Here is a 6717-nt window from a genome sequence, read left to right on the forward strand (position 1 = left end):
TATCTGTGCCGAAAAGGCTTAAAATAATATTGCTGTCATAATTATAGGAATTCTTAACACGTCCGATCATAACGCAGAGAGAGAGAGAGAGAGAGCATTGTTTTTGGTTCAGTGAAATTGTTTTGGGTTGTATTTGTGGATGTAGCCTATAGGATTGCCCATACAAGTTGAAGCCCACAGTTGCACTTGCTTGCTTTCTCAAAAATAAGCAGGGGAAGTAACATTTGCTTCGTGCACCAGTTAATGACCATTTTTTTTTTTTTTAATTGTAACAGAAAGTTAATACCCTATTTGAAATGCTCAAGTCAAAGATGCTTGAGTCCCCTGTAAAACACGAAACACATATCCTATGCGGTTCTAACATAAATCATGAACCAAAAAAAAGGGACTGTGGGATATAAACTTAGGGAATGATTTTCAGGTCCATGGCAATAGAATAGTCCACATTACTTGGTCACTTTCCTGCTGCATGCTTCTGTGTTAAATTTAGTGTTGGATAAGGCATTCATTGATAGAAATCCTTGGCCCAATGCCTTGCGCGGTGGAAATTTGGAATACTGCCACTTCCCTACTACGGAAGAGCAAAACTAAACTTTTGCCTTGATTTTATTTGGGGCGATCGATCTATTCCTCTATTCATTTAGTATATAGTTAGACAAGTGAGAATCTCTAAGGGATAAAAACATTTTAGAAATGCAACAATCGTGTAAAATAACCCAAAAAAAGAGAAAAACAATTTCGAAGTTTCAGTTCTAAAGACCAAATAAAGCACTTCTTTTTAATTAAAGTTTTAATTACTTACTCGCATAAACCCACACAAGGGATAATGAGGCCATGCCTCTGAGAGTTGGACTACACCTTAAATAACGTAAACAGTGGATCAGGGTTTGTTTTACACTCTGTTTCGTCGTGTCAAGCACAAAACGTTTTCAGAAGTCAGAACAACTAATTAGAAAAAGAGTTAGTTTTTGTGGATGAAAAATTATACAAAAAACATTCAAAGTTTGTGAATTGTAGATCACCAAACCAAATCGCGTCATTTCTTCTTCTCTCTCTTCTTTTTTTTTTTTTTTCCAATTTTTATTTTTTGCATAAATATTAGCACAAATACTTCACATTGGAGAGTCAGTTGGCAATTATAATTGATACTAGTCAAAATTGAAGTTCTTTATGCATAAAAATCATAACGGGACTCTTAAAAGAGCAGTCCTACTCTAAGTAATTGATATGATATTTGGCCTACTCGTTCAAGGTTCAAAAGCTGACAAACTTGATAAAAATTAGACTTTAGTACAGACATTATGTTTTAAGGAGAGTAATCCATATTCTACTAGTTTTATTTTCAAATTTTGAATTCAACGTCTGCAAAGATGTGCTGCAGTTGTAGACCACATCTGTTCAAATTCTGCTCACCATGATCCATTCACATTAAATAGTACTAAACCACATAACTTAATGGCGAGACAGTAGAATCTCTTACCTTTTCGGTGCATTAAATTACTTAAAGTGGTTATAAACCAATACTGTTCTTTTCCTAACTTCTAAAACTTCTCCATGGATACACATATATTATATATAATGCTATATGTATTCGTAACACATCCTAGTTAAAATTATAAGCTACAGGCACAAGTATCTCGAGCATGCTCTTGAATTATAATATCATGTTGAAGAATCTCTTAAGCTATAGCCTATAGTCATAAACACATGTAGATATATAGTTTTGTCAAAACTGGTTTGAATTTTGGTGTTGTGTCCATTATTACTTAGTTTTTTACCTTTTCATATAAGAATTTAATTTTTAAAAAGTTAAAACTAATTTAAATATTACCAATTACTAATAAATACGTAAACAAAAATTCTACTTGATAATATTTCACTAATGGTAAAAAAAAAATAACAATACTTGTATACAAATTGTTAGTGTGTAGTTGTGCCATGCGTACCTAACAGAAAATAATGTTTGTTATGCCACATCAGTAACGACTTGTTTTTGTAAAGAGGCTACATCCATATGTATCTAAGATTGAGAAAGTAAATAGCCAAAATAGATTAAAAAAAATAGAAAAGGAAAAAATACGAGGGGGGCAATTTTTTTATTTTGATTTTTTTTGGGGGCATTTCTTCTTTAAGGTAAAATCTATCTCCAACCATTCTCACGCCTCTGCATAGTTTTTAGTGGAAATTAAATTAACTTTTAGTGCCACGTAAAAGTAACAAATTTTTTTTTTTTTTGCATTCAATATTTATTATTTTCAAATTATTAAAAATTGGTCCAAATCTATTTAAAATTAATTGAAACTGTGAATAAAATGGGTCATTTATGACACATGACCCTGAAACTGTACATTGGTACTCTGTAAAATGATTTTTGTCTCTTTGTTTTTTTTTTTTTTTGGGTGTCATTTTTAGCAATTAAATTCAGTAAAAAAAAGATTAGTAAACTAACAAAAAATTAAAATCAAAATAAAATCTAAAAACTCACCACTTAATCTGACCAAACAACACATATGTTTTTTTTTTTTCTTTTTTCAATTTTAGCAATCAAATTCAATAAAAAAGATTAGTAAACTAAAAAAAATTGAAACCAAAATAAAATTTAAAAGCTTACCATTTAATCTGACCAAACAACAAATATGTTTTTTTTTTCTTTTCTTTTTTCATTTTTAGCAATTAAATTCAATAAAAAAAAGATTATTAAAATTAAAAAAATTCAAACCAAAAAAAAATCTAAAAAATCATCATATAATCTACCAAACAACACATATGCTTTTTTTTATTTATAAAATATGTAGTTTTAATCAAATTTTTACTTCTCCAAAATAAATAACATTATTTTATAAAAATTACTTGATCACTTTTTTTTTTTATAGGTCTTTATGCCTTTTTTATTTTATTTTAAAATTTGAATCTCGATAACATGTACAGATTATTATTTTTATTTTTTAAAAAAATATACTTGTATTTTTAATACTTTACCAATTTATTAAAAGAATAATAGTTCTCTCTTAAAAAAGTTTACAAAATTTCAAGTTTTTTTTCAAAGTTTATAACATATAAAATTTTTTAAACTTTGTTTTAGAAGAGAGCTATAATTCTTTTAATAAATTAGTTAGCATTAAAAAAATACAAAATACAAATTTTCAAAAATAATAATCTATACATTTTATAGAGATTCAAAATTAAATTAAAAAAATAAAGACCTATAGAAAAAAGTGATCAAGTAATAATCTTTATAACATAATGTTATTTTTTTTTTCGGGGAAAAGTAACATTTTTTAATATATATATATATATATATATTATAAAAATTACATATTGTGTGCTTGGATTATATGGTGAGTTTTTAGATTATATTATGGTTAAAAAATTTATGAACTTTGTTAAGTGAGAGCGATTATTGTTTTAATAAATTACTAAAGTATTAAAAAATACAAATATAAATTTTCAAAAAATAAAAATAATAATTTGTACATATTATTGATATTCAAAATTAAATAAAAACTTAAAGTGATCAATTAATTTTTATAAAATAATTTATTTTTTTGGAAAAGTAAAAATTTTGTGGGAATAAGTCTGAGTTTTTAGATTTTATTTTGGTTTCAAGTTTTTTTTTTTTTTTTAAGTTTACTTATCTATTTTTAGTGAATTTTATTGCAAAAAAATTAAAAAAAAAAAAAAACAATTCTACAAGAAATTAAAGTGCAATTTGAAAGTTATGTGAATCACATGTGACTTTTTTTCATGTCTTCTCTTAATTTGAATAGATTTGAACAAATTTATATTAATTTTAAAATAAAGGATATTGGGTGTAAAAAAATTGTACAACTCGTTTAATGAAATAATATGATTTTATAAGATACTAAAATGTAATTTTCTCTAGTTTTATGGTTTTTTTTGGGTTAATTTTTATAGTCTTTTATTAAATAAATAATACGCTGGTTCAAAAAAAAATTGAACAATAAGTCCAAATGAAGCAATCAAGCAAATTAAAGAATTTGCAAAAGCAAATATTAATGTTGAACTTTTCTTTTTTTAGAAAAGTAGCTAGTTATAAACCTATAAACAATAACAAATTCCATTCAGCATAATACCGGGCGATATAAGTTAATTATAGCTATTTTCGAACCACAACCTAGGGAATATAAATTAATTACAGTATATTTTTGAACCACAAGCCTATCAATCTTTTTATTCACTCCTCCTCCCCCCATGAAAAAAGGTATATCAATCTTTTTCAGTGATCGCAAGTACTGGAAGGTAAACAGGGCCGGTGTCTTTCAAATGTTTAATCATTTAGAAGGTTTACTATCAGCATGCCTAGGGCAATATAAATTAATTATGGCACATTTTTGATCGACAAGCCTATCAATCTTTTTTGTGGCTGCAAGTACTGGAAGGTCAAGAGGGCGGCCGGTGTCCTTCAAGTGTTTAATCATGAACCATTTTTTTTTTCGTTAAATGAATCTCTCTCTCTCTCTCTCGCAACGTTGCAAGTCAAAGACTGGAGGGTTTGCTATGCCAATAAATTTTTACTTTTGGATATCCCTAAAAAGCACATTCAATTAAAGCAAAATAGAATTTATCAAGCAAAAAAAAAAAAAAAAATGTAAAATTTGTATTAGCGTGCGACTCAGTACGATGAGGTCTTTTGGGTAAAACTCAATACGAGGAGATCGATTAAACTAGACGACAAGTACATGGATCCAAATTAAGAGTTCTACTAAAAGAGAACAAGGACTGGTTAAGGAGAACTAGCTGAGACTATGGGAACCATCCAAGTAAAACTCATTTATATTAAAAAGTTAGCAGAATGACTATTAGAAGTTTAATCGGATTCTATGAAATACATTATAAATAACCAATATTGGAAAGAGCAAATTCTCATCATTACTAAACTGCTTTCTGTTTTCATTAATTAAAAAAAAAAAAAAAACCTACTTTCTGTTTATAGACCAAGCTTAATTACACTCTTCTCTTCTTTTTCTTCTTATTTTTTATTTTAAAAAAAAAATTTAATTCCTCCTTTTACATTTTGTTAAATTTTCTCAGTTCCACTTTATTTTTCATTTATGGATCACAAATTCAAGCTCACATATAAATATGCAATCCTCGCAGTTCTAATTATTGCCTGCCATAAAATTCTCTGTATGGAGGGAAGGCAGGTAAAACCAATGATGTACGAAAAAAATTTGGGAACCACATCATCTGGTAACAGCCCAGGCGGCATGGGCCATTCATTTGGAGAAGGCAATGAAGATGTTGAACCAACTGATATGAAAGTTATATTTAGGCATTAGTAATTTTATTAATATTCTATGCATGTATTAACGATCAATTATACTGATATTTTTAATAATTTATTCATCATTAATTAATATATTAATGCAAACAAAGTTTTAAAAAAATAGAGAACAACATCGTATACTATATGATATTATTGTTATTATTTAGTGTATTTATTGATATAATTTAAGTAGTACTAGTATTAGTACTCCTCCACGCTTTTTTTTTTAAAACAAAATAAATAATGATTTGCTATTATACGCATGTTGAAAAGTAAAGTTGTCTTCTGACAAAAATATATTTTTATTTTTAACTGATAAAATTGTCTACTATTGAAGTTGATTTAATTTCATTATTGTTATTTTTATAAAAACCATCCCTTCTATAAAATCCTAATCCTGGTTACGTCCTGATCAGGTACTAATGTTGTGACAGGTTTCAAAGAAGATTTCCTGCCATTGCCAGCTGGTAATTAATTAAAAGTCCAGATGAATATTTTGAAGCAGTGAATTAATAAGTTGTCACATCTATATGATAGAGGAGTTTCATAAAGAAACAAAAAAGGGAAAAAGCTCCAAGTGTCTGTATGATCTTCCTGGTGTCTTGCTTTTACTGCATAATCAAATTAATCGTTTGCTTAATCCAATATTTGTAATTTATTATATATATTATGTTTCAACTTGCAAATTTTCTTCCATTAGAAAAAGGGCTTGTAAATTTTTTCAATTGAAATCTGCAAGGCCCCGCAGGACAAGGCCATTGATTATGATGACTTGGACATTGTGTTTTAAAAAGCATGTTTATCTTAGGCTCTAAGTTTTAAAAAGAATGCTCCATTTTGAAGCAAGATTGGAAAAAAAAAAAGGGTCAGCACAGAGCACCATAAAACATGAGGCTTTTTTTTTTCTCTTTTTTTTTTATATGTATAATATTATGAAAAGGATTTATAAGAAGCTAGAAAAAATAAAAACAAGAAAAAAGAAGGAGAAAAATTAATGTTAAGAAAGGCAGAAAAAATATTTGGCGAAATCCTTAGGCACTTATGCTACATGGTTCACCTTTTTTAAAAGAAAAAAAAATTATAAATATTAAGTTGCATAATTTTGAAAGTTAGTATAGTAACAGATTATTTATTTTTGTTTCAGCCAAAAAAAAAAAAAAGATCATTTATTTATTTATTTTTTGAAAGTTAGTATAGTAACAGATTATTTATTTTTGTTTCAGCCAAAAAAAACAAAAAAACAAAAAAACAGATTATTTATTTATTTATTTTGTAATATTTGAAGAATCTCCTATCATATGGGATCAGATATATAAATATACGGACCATGAGGTCGAGCCGAGCCATCTACATGTTCTACTTGATAGAAAATTAGCGCATTGCTTTAGTTTTCTTTTTAAGTTTTAATTGAATATTAAATTTAAAGTGAA

This window comes from Ziziphus jujuba, chromosome 7, assembly GCF_031755915.1.
Source record: "Ziziphus jujuba cultivar Dongzao chromosome 7, ASM3175591v1".
NCBI classification, from domain to species: domain Eukaryota; kingdom Viridiplantae; phylum Streptophyta; class Magnoliopsida; order Rosales; family Rhamnaceae; genus Ziziphus; species Ziziphus jujuba.